Source organism: Ranitomeya imitator, chromosome 1 (assembly GCF_032444005.1).
Source record: "Ranitomeya imitator isolate aRanImi1 chromosome 1, aRanImi1.pri, whole genome shotgun sequence".
Taxonomy (NCBI): Eukaryota; Metazoa; Chordata; class Amphibia; order Anura; family Dendrobatidae; genus Ranitomeya; species Ranitomeya imitator.
In genome coordinates this window covers 1082573166-1082589581 of record NC_091282.1, presented here as the reverse complement: position 1 = coordinate 1082589581, position 16416 = coordinate 1082573166, and the positions used below count along the sequence as shown (strand labels likewise).

The window sequence follows — 16416 nt, the reverse complement described above, 5'->3', positions numbered from 1 at the left end:
ACTGTATGGTGGCTCAGAGGTTAGCACTCTTGCCTTGCAGTGCTGGGATCCTGAGTTTAAATACCACTGAGGACAACATCTGTAATGAGTTTGCAAATTCTCCCCATTTTTGCGAGGGTTTCCTCCCACACTCCAAAGACATACAAATATGGAGTTTAGATTGTGAGCCCCAGTTGGGATAGTGATGCTGAAGTCTGTAAAGTGGAATTAATTGCGCTATATTAGCCAGTAATATAAAAACATGAACGGACAGCACATGATGGGAACACAGATGTCATCAGTGTGCAGTCCGCTCACATCAAGGACCCACTCATCGAAATGTAAGTCTGCAAATCAGACCAAACTTGGACGCCTGTGGTTGCAGATGGCCTCTGAAGTTTTCGGTCACATGGTCTGGCCATAAATTATTAAAGTATATTACATTATTTATTGGTTATTTATGCTTTATATCAAACAATTATATTAACAAGTTTGACCACACAATTGGTGGTCTTGTTTTATTACTATATAGCTGCAGAGTGGGCACCAATAATGATTTCCTCTGGTGGCCCCACGGAACTCCAGTCCGACACTGACTGACAGCACAATAATAAGCAGTATGTTTTCTATGATGGAATCTGTTTTGCGCTGGTCTTGAAATAACATGCACATAATAATAGTGATATTTTGTTTCCTGTAACACATCCGTGTGATATGGTACATGCATTTTATGTGGCCAGAGTGTTGATGGGACATTAAAAGTAGTGTAGTGTGGAAGTGAAATTGCTCAAACCATGTAAAAGCGCATTTTATTTGGCTATATAATCTCCTTCTTGGCAGGCGCACATCGCAGTCCAGCCTTTAGATCACATACATTAAAGCCTCTCCAAATTCTGTTTGGCTCCCAAAACCTACAGCTGTTGAAATCATAACCGAAACTGCACTCACAAGGTAGTCAGCAAGCAATATCCTCAATATCACTTGTCAAAAAGCCCTTTTCAGTGCAGAATCATGTTTGACTTACGCCGGGTGTAAGGGAGGATAAACATAACATTAAAAATGATGCTTTCCTCACACTTGCATTACATAGCAGCAAGCTCTTCTTTATTTATATGCTACATAAACACCATTTAGTGGCGTTTATTTTGCCTGGGCTTCTGCACATCGGAAAGGTTTGCTAAATAAGGTTGGTAATTGAGTAATGTAAGAAAGTAGAGCAGGAGCTAAGAGCGCAAACAGAAATCTGTGTGTACATAGACTTGTTCTCCTGTAATGATTTTATATTTAAAGTCTATAAATAAATCCCCACGGGGAAATTAATATATATTGAAGGTAGAAATGAAAAGAACAAGAAAAACAACTGGTTACTTGGATACAGGGAATGTGCGAGCTGCATGTGATCTCTGTAATCTGCACATATTCTCTTTTTCAGTATTTCCCTTGATAAATGACAAGCATGACCTGTATTGTAATAATTAACATTTGTCTGAATTCTAATGCAGATGTAGAATCTTTGCTTTTTACATTTAAAAGCCATCAGTCGTGGAATTACCCATTAATTCTGCATTTACAACACTGCGTCCATGCGTTATTATTCTTACGTTTTATTTCATGGCGCTGAAATTGGTTAGGGGAAAAGCTTATAATATCCAATTTGGAAACAATGTATTAGTTCTCTGGTATAAGTAGTCATCAATAGGGTTGAGCGACTTTTGTTTTTTTAGGGTCGGGTCGGGTTTCACGAAACCCGACTTTCTCAAAAGTCGGGTCGAGTGAAATCGGCCGATCCTATTAAAAAGTAGGGGTTGGGGTCGGCCGAAACACGAAACCCAATGCAGTGCAATGGGATACTAATGGTTCCCAGGGTCTGAAGGAGAGGAAACTCTCCTTCAGGCCCTAGGATCCATATTTATGTGTAAAATAAGGAATAAAAATAAAAAATAGGGATATACTCACCCTCGGACGCGCCCTGGTACTAACCGGCAGCCTTCCTTCCTAAGAATGAGCACGTGAAGGACCTTCGATGACGTCGCAGCTTGTGATTGGTCGCGTGACAGCTCATGTGACCGCTCACGCGACCAATCACAAGCCGCGACGTCATCGAAGGTCCTTCACGCGCTGATTCTTAGGAATGGAAGCTGCCGGTTACAGCGGTTAGTACCAGGGCGCGTCCAAGGGTGAGTATATCCCTATTTTTAATTTTTATTCTTTATTTTACACATAAATATGGATTCCGATACCGCAAATATCGGCCGATATCCGATACTTGCGGTATCGGAATGAAACGCGACTTTTGCACGAAGATCGCCGACCTCATAGCCGACCCCACACAGGGATTGGGTCGGGTTTCATGAAACCCGACTTTGCCAAAGGTCGGCGACTTCTGAAAATGGCCGACCCGTTTCGCTCAACCCTAGTCATCAAAACTATATACAAAGGACTGGTTTCAATGCAATTACACGGGTTAAGGCCAATATTTAGGAAGGTTCGATTACCACCTTTACTGACACGGATTTACAAAATAACGTCTATTTCTATTTTCTGGGACGTGACAGTGAACAAAATGCGAAATGTGTTTTCTTTCAGTGTTCTTCATAATTTTTCTATGACTCTAGTTTTATTTTCTGAATGCACATTTTTGGGGTTATCATATTCATTTCTTAGTATTTATCTTTAATAATGTCTTCACTGCCTTAGCTTCACCTTGCTACTTTCTTTCGAACTTCCTTTATTCTTTCCTGTTATTGTAGGTGACTGCTAAAAATAGGTTATTATGTGTGTGTACATAAGGAATAGCACCATTTCTGGCCAGTATTCTTATACTGTATGTATTCTGAATGTTACACCTGTTTTCTCCTTTGTATTCTCGGCTTCTAAATTTTCAGTAGGTGGTTATTAGCTGCAATGATGTCTACCATACACAGCACACAGATACATGAGGGATTTCTGTTTAACTGTCTCTATGTGGTATATGGTTAGAAGCAGCTACATCGAGGACATTATACAGAAAAACTGAGCAGTGTAGCTGCGAATCAAGCTATGGGGTGAGACACTTACTAAAAATCAGCAGCACCATTCTTCTCTGCCCCTATCACTCTACTCATCTCTTCTCTATTAAATTTGATGGGCAGCTGTAATCTGATCATTCAGTTAGCTGGCAGTTGCTCTTGCAATCCTGATCCATAGTCCAGGTGAGTGCTCTCTGACCGTGGACAGGAGCTGCATGAATTTCCTGAGCTTCTGGTTTCCACAGCGTGACATTTGATTTGCCTGCCTGGCATGATGTCATCTATACTGTGTGAAGATGAGGTCACATCTCACCAGCCCAACTAATCATAAACCGAGCATGGAACCTCAGGGGGTAAGGAAATTTGTGCAGCTTCTGTTCACAGCCACAGTACACTAACCCAATCCCAGTGCTATCCTGTCATTTCTACAGCATGGATTTTCATTTTTGCAGAATGAATGTTGAGTTCCAGTGGAAGGGATTTGAAAGAAATGGCTTGTAAGTAGAGAAAGAAGCATATTTGTATGATATACTACAAAGTTTCTTACATTTAATTGTTCAATTGACAAAGTTTATTGAATTGGCAGTGCCCATTTAAAAGAGTTTTACACTGATCCTAAATTATCAAGAACGCTTTTAATACAGTTGAATTTACAAAAGCTCCCTGTGTCCTAATTTGTTGACACATGATGTAATGTTTTCTTTCTCCTCTAGTGACGTGAAGTATAGTAATCATGTGAACAAGGATGAATAGTCCCAGTCGAGTATATGGGATATCAATAGTGAAGTTCTCTTTAACAGGGTGCAGGTTTGCTGTGAAAAATCGGAGAAAGCAGTTCCCATCGTACTCCTCGGGAGAGCCAAGAAACAGAGCAGCGTACTACTTGATGTTTATGGTGTACAAGGCATAATCGGCAATACAGTTTAAGTATAAAGTTGAAACTACATACATGTTACAAACTATATAACAGGATCATGGATAACTATAATTACTGATTTTACAGACTTTGAAGAGCATCTGTCAGTAGGATCACCCCTCATAAGCCGTCTATATGGGCATATAGAAGAAAAAAAGCAGCATCCATACCAGGTGAATTGTGTCCAAAAAACGATCTTTATTCAGCCATAAAGAAGATGCAACGTTTCGGCCACAATGGCCTTTGTCAAACATGACAAAGGCCATTGTGCCCGAAACGTTGCATCTTCTATATGGCTGAATAAAGATCGTTTTTTGGACACAATTCACCTGGTATGGATGCTGCTTTTTTTCTTTTATTTGTGACTTCGGGCCCGATTGGATCCTGGGACCCTTGAGCGTGCATCCTGCATCCGAGTGCTGGTGGTTGACTTTTTCTATGTGTATATGGGCATATAGGTCATAGAAGGCTGAATAAAATGACACCTTAATATCTGCGATCCGATGTCTTATTTCAGAGTAATCCATGTTTTTCTTATATGTTAACGAGTCATTAAAGACTATGGGCCGGACACATCTGCATTAGGAACTGCCCCCTGAATTTATTTTAAAGAAACGGGGGCATTACAAGTGATACATGTAAGTAACACAGGGCAGTAGAACTGAACTTTGTCCCCTTACAAACACATTTGCTGCAGCTCTCACAGTCATAGTTTGTAAGGTTTAAAAAAGATATATGTGCATTAAGTTTACCAAGAAGAGTAAAGATGAAAGCATGGTTATACACTCACATGATTTACATATTCATAGCAACGTAAACTGCTCATGCATGATGGACTAAACAGATGACTTTGGATGGACTGGATTACACTATACTGTGTTGCTGCCAGGAAAATAATTGACTTTGTTTCAATATACATATTTATTGGAAAGTCTGGAGTAATAACTAAGCAGCCAAATGAACATTCCCTCAATATCTCATGTGTATGGTTGGCTTTGGACTTCAAATCAAGTGGTTTTCTGCAGGTCCAAAAGCTAAGAGTCCGAGACTACTTTACGCATACAAAAATATTCCAGAGGTTACACAGCTGATGGGAAACACAAAACATGAAGGTATTAGCAATACACAAGTGGCGCTTTCACTTTTAATATAGAGACGCACAACAGCAACAATCAAAATAGCTGATGTAATGATAAAAATCACAGCTGAGCCTTTTTGTGAGAGACAAGTTGTCTTTGGAGAACCGGCCATGTAAGAACCATTCCAAAGAAGAATCAAGTATTGACATGTTAAAAGTATTTAATGCAGTTTAAGAAAAGGATGTATCTACAGCCAAAGAGATCAAAGAATATTGCATCTAATGTATGGATCACAGATGGTTTCAGTGTCTTTTCCTGCCAAAATCAGTTTTTATAGAAATGTTTATGCTTATAACAGTGTGTTACGTAGACGGCATGCAGCTCTAACTAGATCTCCTGTCATGAGGACGGAGCTGATGAGCTTTACTGGAATATGTCACAGTGAAATACCTCAGTGTGCAATTAGAGAAATAATAAAAATGTCACAAACTTATAAATAGTGGATTGCACACACTCAACTTTTGGTTATACAGATGTTTGAAGATGGCTGTTCATTGCACCTAATGTGTGAAATGGTTTACAAAATTACACATTGAGTCATCTGTGATTAAGATAATTTATTTAACCCCTTTTCTTAATATCATGTAGATGTATGTGATGGGGGCAAACAATATAATCTATTCTCTACAACCTCCATGATTCTAAAGGTACCTTGACACTAAGCGACGCTGCAGCGATACCGACAACGATGTCGATCACTGCAGCATCGCTGTTTGGTCGCTGGAGAGCTGTCACACAGACAGCTCTCCAGCGACCAACGATCCCGAGGTCCCCGGTAACCAGGGTAAACATCGGGTTACTAAGCGCAGGGCCGAGCTTAGTAACCCGATGTTTACCATGGTTACCAGCGTAAACGTTAAAAAAACAAACACTACATACTTACTTTCAGCTGTCTGTCCTCCGGCGCTCTGCTTTCCTCTGCACTGTCAGCGCCGGTCAGCCGGAAAGCAGAGCGGTGACGTCACCGCTGTGCTTTCCAGCTGGCCGGCGCTGACACAGGATGCAGGAGGAGTGCAGAGAAGCAGAGTGCCGGGGACAGACAGCTGAAGGTAAGTATGTAGTGTTTTTTTAACGTTTACGCTGGTAACCAGGGTAAACATCGGGTTACTAAGCGCGGCCCTGCGCTTAGTAACCCGATGTTTACCCTGGTTACCAGTGAAGACATCACTGGATCGGCGTCACACACGCCGATCCAGCGATGTCAGCGGGAGATCCAGCGACAAAATAAAGTTCTGGACTTTCCTCAGCGACCAACGATCTCCCAGCAGGGGCCTGATCGTTGGTCGCTGTCACACATAACGATTTACTTAACGATATTGTTGCTACGTCACAAAAAGCAACGATATCGTTAACGATATCGTTATGTGTGAAGGTACCTTAATAAGACACCAGTGTTGTTACTGCTTGGATAATGCTAGAATATATAAATCCTTATTTTTATTTATATTTAGGCTCCATTATGAATCATTTGCACCTGCCAGTTTCCAATTTTTCCACCTTAGCCAGCATTTAGCTCTGTACATCACCCACTGACATCTGTTAAAGGGAATCTGTCACCAGGTTTTCCCTGTGTACAGTTCAGCCACCGCCATTAAGATCTATTTTGCAGCATCCTGGAATGCTGTAGAAAGGCCCCCAATCTTCAGGTCCAAAAAATACCTTTTATTAGGCTAGGTTCACATTGCGCTAGGTGAGTCCGTCTAACGGACACATTTTTAAGTAGTGAAAAAGCAATGTAACAGACATTGTAACCCACCCATAGACTTGCATTGTCTGACGCATCGTGACGCATGCCAAAATTGGCATGCATTTGTCACATTACTTTTTTTATGATGGACCTTGGAACGCGGCTTGCAGCTTTTTCGGGTCCGGTCAAGCTAACACAAGACTAACGGAAGCGTTAATTCTGCCATTGAAGGCTATTTCAAATGCAGCCAGATGCAAAATTTCCAAATAAAACCATATATTTGAATTGCGTTTGAGGGTGGTCCATTTGGTCATGTGACAGGAAATATGATTTCAGCCATTTTTAGGAGTGACACTACTACACATTTTCAAGACGCCTGCAGCACATTGTGAGAGTGTCTTGCAAAAGATCAGAGGCAATGTAAGTACAATTCTATGTATTATTATATTTTATATCTCTGTATACATCATGGGAGTGTGTAGTGCATGTCGGATGTGTGTGTACTAATAATGTACTGTTTTGTTTGCACACAGATGTAGGATAGTGAGGCAAGCAGCAGCAGCAGCAGTGTGTCTGCCGTGTTCTCCTCCCAAACGGTAGGCTTGCACTTTAAAAAGCCACAATAATGTTGTGTGTCACTCCAGTGTATTGAGGTAAGCACGTGTATAATCATGTTTTTATTGCAAATAGTCTTCAGAGCCCGAGCTTGCTAGGCCCCCCCCAAGAAACAGGCAAAAGCGGCAAAGGTACATGGCACACATTTTGTGTATTTCACGCATAAATTTATTGATACAAGAATTGTAAAAAAAAATTTTTTAACTACACCATAGGTTGTTGAACAAGGAGGGCACAAGAAAAAAAAACAGCCTCGCCGCCTGTTGTCGCCACACCTCCCAGTGGTAAATATCACGCCATTAATGTTCCTTTTTGACACAAAAAACAAAAGAACCTTTCCCTTTTTTTTTGCATTAAAAAATCTACTAATCAAACATATCCACTATTTATCTACTCTCTATCCACTATCTACTATCTATCTATCCACTATTTATCTACTATATATGTATCCAGTATCTTGAGAAAGGTCCACACCCTGGACTGAAACGCCGCACATGGGCCAATAAATCACCCTTATTTTTTCTATTGGAGTGCTGCCTTCATTTTTCTGGATAATAACATGAGGTTTGGTATATACCTGGAAGGATTTTTTGCACCCTTTGTCTTCTTTTGGTGCTGCTTTTTGTTTTCTTTTTCTATATATCCACTATCTATCTATCTATCCACTAGTTATCTACTATCTATCTATCCACTAGTTATCTGCTATCTATCTATCCACTAGTTATCTACTATCTATCTATAAACTATCTGTCTACTATATCTATAAACTATCTACTATCTATCAACTATCTATCTATCTATCTATCTATCTATCTATCTATCTATCTATCTATCCAGTGAAATGCAAATGAAATTTAACCTTTCAATATAACGTTTTGTGTTTACATAGTCCAAGCCGCCCAGCAAAAAAAAAAGTATTGTGGTTGACGAAGAACCCTTGGACATACATAACAAGACGCTGATCACTCTAGTGGAAGCCAATCCATCCATATGGGACCAAAGCGACAGTTCCCACCATAGTCGAAAACAGGAAGTTGTGGGATAAAATCATATGCCATTTTGACCCACGATATATGGAGAAGTCGACATCCTCTAAGAAAAAAATTGGTAAATATTGTTGAAGTTAACTTGCAAAATTTAAACATTTTTTGATATATTTTTTTTTTTAAATCTACTAAATCTACTAAAAAACAATTATATACTATTTACTCTCTATCTATGTTAGGAGTCGAGTTTCCTCTGCTGCACAAGGGGAGTCTCGATCCGTGTTTGCTGCGGTCTCCCATTCGGTATCGGCCGCAGTGGGCTCTGCGCAGCGGAGGCGTCGCTCCCAGCGTCTCGCTGGGGCTGATTCGGTGCATAGGGTCACTACTGCCTTTTCTGGCTTTCCTATGGTACCCTGCACTGATCTGCGGCGAGCGAGCCTCTCTGGGACTAAGTCCTTGTTTACTCACACTGAGCATGCCCAGGGCAGGGTCTCCCATTGGAGGTCGAGGGCCACATGTTCGGTCACATGCTCAGGTGCTGCAGTACATTCCATTGGTCCTCCTGGAAGGTCCTGAAAGGGCAAAACATGCTCAGGTACTGCAGCACTTTCCATTGGTCCTTCTGGAAGGTCCTGAAAGGGCAAAAAACTTCAGTAGCAGCTTTCTGTGCTGCAACTATATAAACTGCGCATGACCGCACGGCCATGCGCTAGTATTGTCTTGTAAATATGTGTGTGTGTTGTGAGTGAAAGTCGCTCTTTAAATAACCCTCCCTATTGAATGTCTGTTCGCGGAAGGTGTATGTTTGCTATCTAGCGCCCGACTTATCCAGCAGCACGTAACACACATCACAGCGTTGCTGTGTCCGCCAGTACGGCGCCGTGCGCTTCCTCTGCGCTTTCCTTACCCAAGCCTGGGTGGTTAGTGGCGTCCGTCAGTGCGGCACCGCATGCACTCTCGTGCCTTTATTTACTATTTCAATAGTTTCCTTACACACCCAGTTGCGGTGTTGTGCCAGCAGTGGTCTAATCGGACTTCAATCCTAGTTGGGGTTGTGTTCGCTGACTTATTGCTCGCGCTCTATGTGCGGTACCGCGGTCCTGTGACGCAACAGGATCGCTTCCTTCACGCAGGGTGAAGTTAACCCTTGTATGTATACTTATAGTACCGCCATATAGTCCGTCTTACTTAGCAGCAGGTACTTTCCTGCACGGTGGATCCCGGGTTGCGAACGCACCAATTCCATCTAATAAACTATATATTTGGTGCGTTCCGCCAACCCTAACAGAATACTAGCGCCAGGATCTGGCTAAGTAATGGCGGATGAACAGCGATTGCAGGGGTACATCCAGCTGCTGGAGGGCCGGTTGGCGTCTCTTGAGAGTGCAACCTCGGCGGTGGATGTTACCGCAATAGCTGTTCAGGCTGCTAGCGTGGCTGCAGCAGCTTTACCCACTGCCACCTCTGTTCCGACCCTATCTCACCTTCCTTTGCCTGAGAGATACTCTGGGGACAGTAAGTCCTGTAGGGGTTTCGTGAGCCAATGTGGTATACACCTCGAGCTCCTGGCTGCACGTTTCCCTACTGAGCGGGCAAAGGTGGGATTCATAATCTCCCTCTTGTCGGACAGAGCGTTGGAGTGGGCTACGCCGCTGTAGGAGCGCAACGATCATGTGGTGCGGAGTGTTCCTCGGTTTCTGGACTCTCTGAAACAGGTCTTTTTAGGACCTCAAATCACCCATGATACAGCGCTCCAGCTGCTGGCTTTGACTCAGGGTTCAACCATGGTCAGCCATTTTGCTGTTCTCTTCCGGACATTAGCGTCTGAGTTGGAATGGTCAGATAAAACCCTCATTCCCGTATTTTGGAGGGGGCTGGCTGACCATGTGAAAGCCGCTTTGGCCACTAGGGAGATTCCCGCCACACTGGAGGAGCTCATAGCCATATCTACTCGCATAGACCTTCGTTTTCACGAGCGAAGGTTGGAGCGAGCCCAGTGTAGGCAGAGGTTTCGGCTGGCTCCCACCTTCGCCAAACCTTTGGAATCTCCAGTCCAGGCGTCCGAGTCACATGAGGCCTTAGAGGTGACACGAGCGGGATCCAAGTCTCAGTCCGCCCGTGCACATAAGGTCCGTCATGTTTACCGGCAGTCAGGACATCTTGCCTCCAAGGGTCCTCAGCGGTCGGGGAAACGTCAGCGTTTAGTGGCAGTTGGAGGAGGTACACTAGACACGGCGACGTTTGCCTCAAAGTTGTCCTTCAAGGGGACAATTACCATAGGCCCATCCACTCTTATGGTCGAGCTATGCGTGGATTCTGGGGCAGAGGGTAATTTTATGTCTTCCTCTTTTGCCCAGCGTCACGCAATACCCTTGGTGATGCTCGCCAAGCCTGTGACCGTTCGAGTGGTAAATGGGTCAACACTACCCTCACAGATTACCCACCAAACCATTCCTTTCACGCTTTCTGTGTCTCCATCACATCAGGAGATAATCTCCCTATTAGTCATTCCTGAGGGAATTGATGAGGTCCTGTTGGGGATACCATGGCTTCGCTACCATTCTCCTCATATTGAGTGGTCCTCTGGGAGAATTTTGGGATGGAGTAAATCCTGCGAGGGTAGATGTCAGAGGGGGTGCGTTCAGGTTGCTACTACACAGGTACCCGCAGATCTTTCCTCTCTCCCCAAGTACTATTGGCCCTATGCAGACGTGTTCTCCAAAAGAGCTGCGGAGACCCTTCCGCCTCACCGCCACTATGACTGTCCTATTGACCTCTTGCCTGGTGCTGAGCCTCCCCAGGGTCGAGTCTATCCGTTATCTCTCCCGGAGACGGAGGCAATGTCTCAGTACATCCAAGAGAATCTGGCAAGAGGATTCATTAGGAAGTCAGTGTCACCGGCAGGGGCTGGGTTCTTCTTCGTACAGAAGAAGACTGGAGACTTACGTCCATGCATAGACTACAGGGGTCTTAACGCCATCACCGTTAAGAACAAGTACCCATTACCCCTGATATCTGAGCTGTTTGATAGGCTACGGGGAGCGAGGGTATTTACGAAGTTAGATCTGCGGGGTGCCTACAACCTGATTCGCATCCATGAGGGGGATGAATGGAAGACGACTTTTAACACCAGGGATGGGCACTATGAATATCTGGTGATGCCCTTTGGGCTCTGTAATGCCCCAGCCGTTTTCCAAGACTTTGTGAATGACATCTTCCGGGATATGCTCACCACCTCGGTCGTAGTCTATCTGGATGATATTCTCATCTTCTCCCCAGATATTGACTCCCATCGGAGAGATGTTCGCAAAGTCTTCGACCTCTTACGGGCAAACTCCCTCTACGCCAAGTTGGAGAAGTGTGTGTTTGAGCAGGAGTCCTTGCCTTTCCTTGGTCATATCATCTCTGCCCAGGGTTTGGCTATGGATCCTGCCAAGCTACAGGCTGTAATGGACTGGCAGGAACCCCATTCTCTTAAAGCGGTGCAGCACTTTATGGGGTTCATTAATTATTATCGACAGTTCATTCCACACTTCTCAACTTTGGTAGCTCCCTTGGTTGCCCTCACCAAGAAGGGAGCAAATCCCAAGTTGTGGTCAGAGGAGGTCTCCAAAGCCTTTCTCTCGATCAAGTCACACTTCGCTAGCGCTCCCATCCTACATCGCCCCGATGTTGATAAGCCATTTATCTTGGAGGTGGATGCCTCATCCGTTGGTGCTGGAGCAGTCCTTTTCCAAAAGGATGCTCAAGGTCGGAAGCATCCTTGCTTCTTCTTCTCCAAGACCTTCACACCAGCGGAGAGGAATTATTCCATCGGGGACAGGGAGTTGCTGGCCATGAAGTTGGCTTTTTCGGAGTGGAGACATCTCTTGGAGGGTGCTCGCTTTCCCTTCCAAGTCTTCACTGACCACAAGAACTTGGTGTATCTGCAAACGGCCCAGCGGCTGAATTCTCGCCAGGCTAGATGGTCCCTGTTCTTCTCCCGGTTCCATTTTACTCTCCATTTCCTCTCCGGGGAGAAGAACGTTCGTGCTGACGCTCTCTCCCGCTCCGTGGTGTCATCGGAGGAGGAGGAGGAGGAGCCTCAGCTTATTGTCCCTTCTGAGAGCCTGAGAACTGTAGCTCCGGTTTCGCTAGAGTCTGTGCCCCCGGGCAAGACTTTCGTACCAGCTAACTTGCGACCGGAGGTTCTCTCTTGGGCTCACTCCTCCAGAGTGGGTGGGCATTTTGGGACCAAGAGGACATCTGAGCTTCTGGCGAGAACATACTGGTGGCCGCATATGGCCCGAGATGTCAAGGACTATATTCAGGCGTGCGTTTCTTGCGCCCAGAATCGGTCTCCTCGGCAACGACCTGCTGGGTTGCTTTACCCTCTACCGGTGGCAGACAGGCCCTGGGAGATGGTCGGGATGGACTTTGTGGTGGGTCTACCCAAGTCACGTGGCTGCTCCATTATTTGGGTTGTCACCGACCATTTCTCCAAGATGGTGCATTTGGTGCCACTTCCTCGGTTACCCTCAGCACAGGCCTTGGCAGTGTTGTTCATTAAACACGTTTTCCGATTGCATGGTATGCCTGATAAGATTGTCAGCGATCGGGGTCCCCAGTTCGCATCTCGGTTTTGGAGAGAGCTCTGCCGTTTACTCAGCATAGAGTTAAACCTCTCCTCTGCATACCATCCTGAGACGAATGGGTTGGTGGAGAGAACCAACCAGACTCTGGTGACATATTTGCGACATTTCGTCTCTGCTAGGCAGGATGACTGGGCATCTTTGCTACCTTGGGCAGAATTTGCCTTGAACAACGCCGTAGCCGATTCCACTGGTCAAACTCCTTTTCTCCTTAATTACGGCCAGCATCCGCGTGTCCCTGTGCCCATGCCCGTGTCATCCACCGATTCTAGGGTGGCAGACTGGGCGGTGGAGGCACGTGACATCTGGGACCGCACACAGGATGCCATCCGGGCCTCCAAGGAGAGAATGAGGGTTTCGGCTGATACACACCGGCGCCCCGCTCCGGTCTTTGCTCCTGGTGACTTAGTGTGGCTCTCCGCCCGTAACATCAGGCTGCGAGTTGAGTCCACTAAGTTTGCTCCTCGCTACATTGGCCCGTTTAAGGTTCTGGAACAGGTCAACCCTGTGGTCTACTGTTTGGCTATTCCTCCACGCCTTGCTATCACCGATACTTTCCACGTTTCCCTCTTAAAGCCCGTTCATTTGTCCCAGTTTTCTGAGTCATCTGCTGGGACATCGGGTTCATCCAAGGATGAGTTTGAGGTGAATGCTTTTGTGGGGTCCAAGGTGGTACGTGGCAAGAAATTTTATCTGGTGGACTGGAAAGGTCACGGCCCAGAGGATAGAACCTGGGAGCCTGTGGAGCACATTCGGGCTCCGTTGCTTATCGCAGCTTTTGAGCGTAGTGAGGCTCAAGGAGGGGGGGCCCTAGGAGGGGGGGTAATGTTAGGAGTCGAGTTTCCTCTGCTGCACAGGGGGAGTCTCGATCCGTGTCTGCTGCGGTCTCCCATTCGGTATCGGCCGCAGTGGGCTCTGCTCAGCGGAGGCGTCGCTCCCAGCGTCTCGCTGGGGCTGATTCGGTGCATAGGGTCACTACTGCCTTTTCTGGCTTTCCTATGGTACCCTGCACTGATCTGCGGCGATCGAGCCTCTCTGGGACTAAGTCCTTGTTTACTCACACTGAGCATGCCCAGGGCAGGGTCTCCCATTGGAGGTCGAGGGCCACATATTCGGTCACATGCTCAGGTGCTGCAGTACATTCCATTGGTCCTCCTGGAAGGTCCTGAAAGGGCAAAACATGCTCAGGTACTGCAGCACTTTCCATTGGTCCTTCTGGAAGGTCCTGAAAGGGCAAAAACTTCAGTAGCAGCTTTCTGTGCTGCAACTATATAAACTGCGCATGACCGCACGGCCATGCGCTAGTATTGTCTTGTAAATATGTGTGTGTGTTGTGAGTGAAAGTCGCTCTTTAAATAACCCTCCCTATTGAATGTCTGTTCGCGGAAGGTGTATGTTTGCTATCTAGTGCCCGACTTATCCAGCAGCACGTAACACACATCACAGCGTCCAGTTGCTGTGTCCGCCAGTACGGCGCCGTGCGCTTCCTCTGCGCTTTCCTTACCCAAGCCTGGGTGGTTAGTGGCGTCCGTCAGTGCGGCACCGCACGCACTCTCGTGCCTTTATTTACTATTTTAATAGTTTCCTTACACACCCAGTTGCGGTGTTGTGCCAGCAGTGGTCTATGTGCGGTACCGCGGTCCTGTGACGCAACAGGATCGCTTCCTTCACGCAGGGTGAAGTTAACCCTTGTATGTATACTTATAGTACCGCCATATAGTCCGTCTTACTTAGCAGCAGGTACTTTCCTGCACGGTGGATCCCGGGTTGCGAACGCACCAATTCCATCTAATAAACTATATATTTGGTGCGTTCCGCCAACCCTAACAATCTATCCACTATCTATCTGCTATCTATCTATCTATCTATCCACTATTTATCTACTATCTATCAACTATCAACTATCTATCTATCTATCCACTATCTCTACTATCTACCTATCAACTATCTATCTATCTATCTATCTATCTATCTATCTATCTATCTATCTATCTATCTACTATCTATCTACTATCTATCTATCCACTATCTATCTACTATCTATCTATCCACTATCTATCTACTATCTATCTATCTATCTATCTATCTATCTATCTATCTATCTATCTATCTATCTATCTATCTATCTATCATCTATTTATCTAATTTTTTTAACTTTAAAGCCGATGCTGTCCATACCCGTTGGAGATCGACTAGGGATCGCTTTGTACGTGACTTCCGCAACAGCCAAAACACACCCAGTGGATCTGGTGGTAAGCGGGTCACCCCTTATGTGCATTATGAGCAATTGCTCTTTCTGCAAAAAAACTTTGTCACAGCGCTCGTGAGTAAAAAGATTTAGGTGTGCGAGACAAAATAGTTTAAATTAAAATAATTGACTTTTTTTTTGTTATAGAACGATATGCAGTACCGCTGTGCCTAGAGAGGCAGAGGAACTGTAGCCATCTCCACTGGAACCAAGCCAGCAGACGGGTGCTGAAGATGTGTCTGGCCTGAGTGAGCCACGATCTGTGGAGAGAAGTACTGTGGCTTCTGGTGTCAGTGCCCATTTGCAAGCACAGCGTGGACGCAAGCGAGCATCCCAAAAAGATGAAGCTGATACCATAATTGTCGATGGACTCCAACGGGTAGAGGATATGTGTCGCAGTGAACACAGAGACCTGAGGCGGGAAATTACGGACTTGCAATCCCGTGAGTCTGTATATGCAGCCAATGAGTGGAAGCTCCTGTTTTTGTCCTATGTGCCTGTAGCTCAAAATATCCCGGCACACAGAAACATTATGTTTAGGCAAAGACTTAATGACCTACTTGAGGAATTTTTGGGCCCCCAGGATCCCACTTCCTCGAGAACAAGAAGCATGGACATGCCAGCCTACAACCCACAATACAGCGGCCGGGGTGAACCGAGCATGGAAAAGCAGAGGCAATGTAGCAGTCCATCATACAGTTGGGTAGACAATACGCCCGCGCAATATTACAGTCTATAAGTACTGTTCACTGTCACCAACCTGTTGCAATTACAGCGTTTACATTTTTTGTGTTTAATTTCATTTCACCCAATTTTTTGTGTATGTTTTTGTTCATCCCTATGGGATATCATATGTTTAAAATGTCTACCAACACTGCGGTTGGAAAATTTTCTAAGATTTATAGTAAACTGTTACTTTAAAATTTCATATTCTTGTATGACTTTAACTTTTTACACTACATAATATGACTTTAACTTTTTACACTAGATAAATAAGGTTATGGGAACTCAAACAAACAAAAATTGCCCCACACATTTCAACAATAACATCAGGCTTCAACATTTTCACACGTGTATGTCTTGCCATGGAACAAGGCCTTCATGTGTGAAGTAACTAGCAAATTGATCACGAATCCTCATAATTTCAACTGTAGACCGAACAGCAGTCGAATCTATGCTGATGAGGTTCGAATCACAGTCATCGGGG

The 16416-nt window shown here is 45.0% G+C and overlaps 2 long non-coding RNA genes across 4 annotated transcripts in view; both read left to right on the top strand.

Annotated features, from left to right (window-relative positions):
• LOC138658287 (uncharacterized) overlaps nucleotides 1-4049 on the top strand; it is a 63986-nt gene extending 59937 nt beyond the window's left edge. The window contains exons 2-3 of one of the 2 annotated variants that reach the window (XR_011317431.1): nucleotides 3440-3484; nucleotides 3788-4049. This is a non-coding gene — a long non-coding RNA (uncharacterized lncRNA). Of the gene's footprint in view, nucleotides 1-3439; nucleotides 3485-3700 lie in introns of both variants that reach the window. The other variant, XR_011317430.1, reaches the window with a different exon arrangement.
• A 3505-nt stretch (nucleotides 4050-7554) lies between these two features.
• On the top strand, nucleotides 7555-16106 carry LOC138658286 (uncharacterized). 2 transcript variants are annotated; one of them, XR_011317428.1, is made up of 3 exons: nucleotides 7555-7628; nucleotides 8234-8451; nucleotides 15357-16106. It is a non-coding gene; the product is annotated as an uncharacterized lncRNA (long non-coding RNA). The 2 variants fall into 2 exon arrangements; XR_011317429.1 differs by having other exon boundaries at nucleotides 15124-16106.
• Nucleotides 16107-16416: the final 310 nt, after the last annotated feature.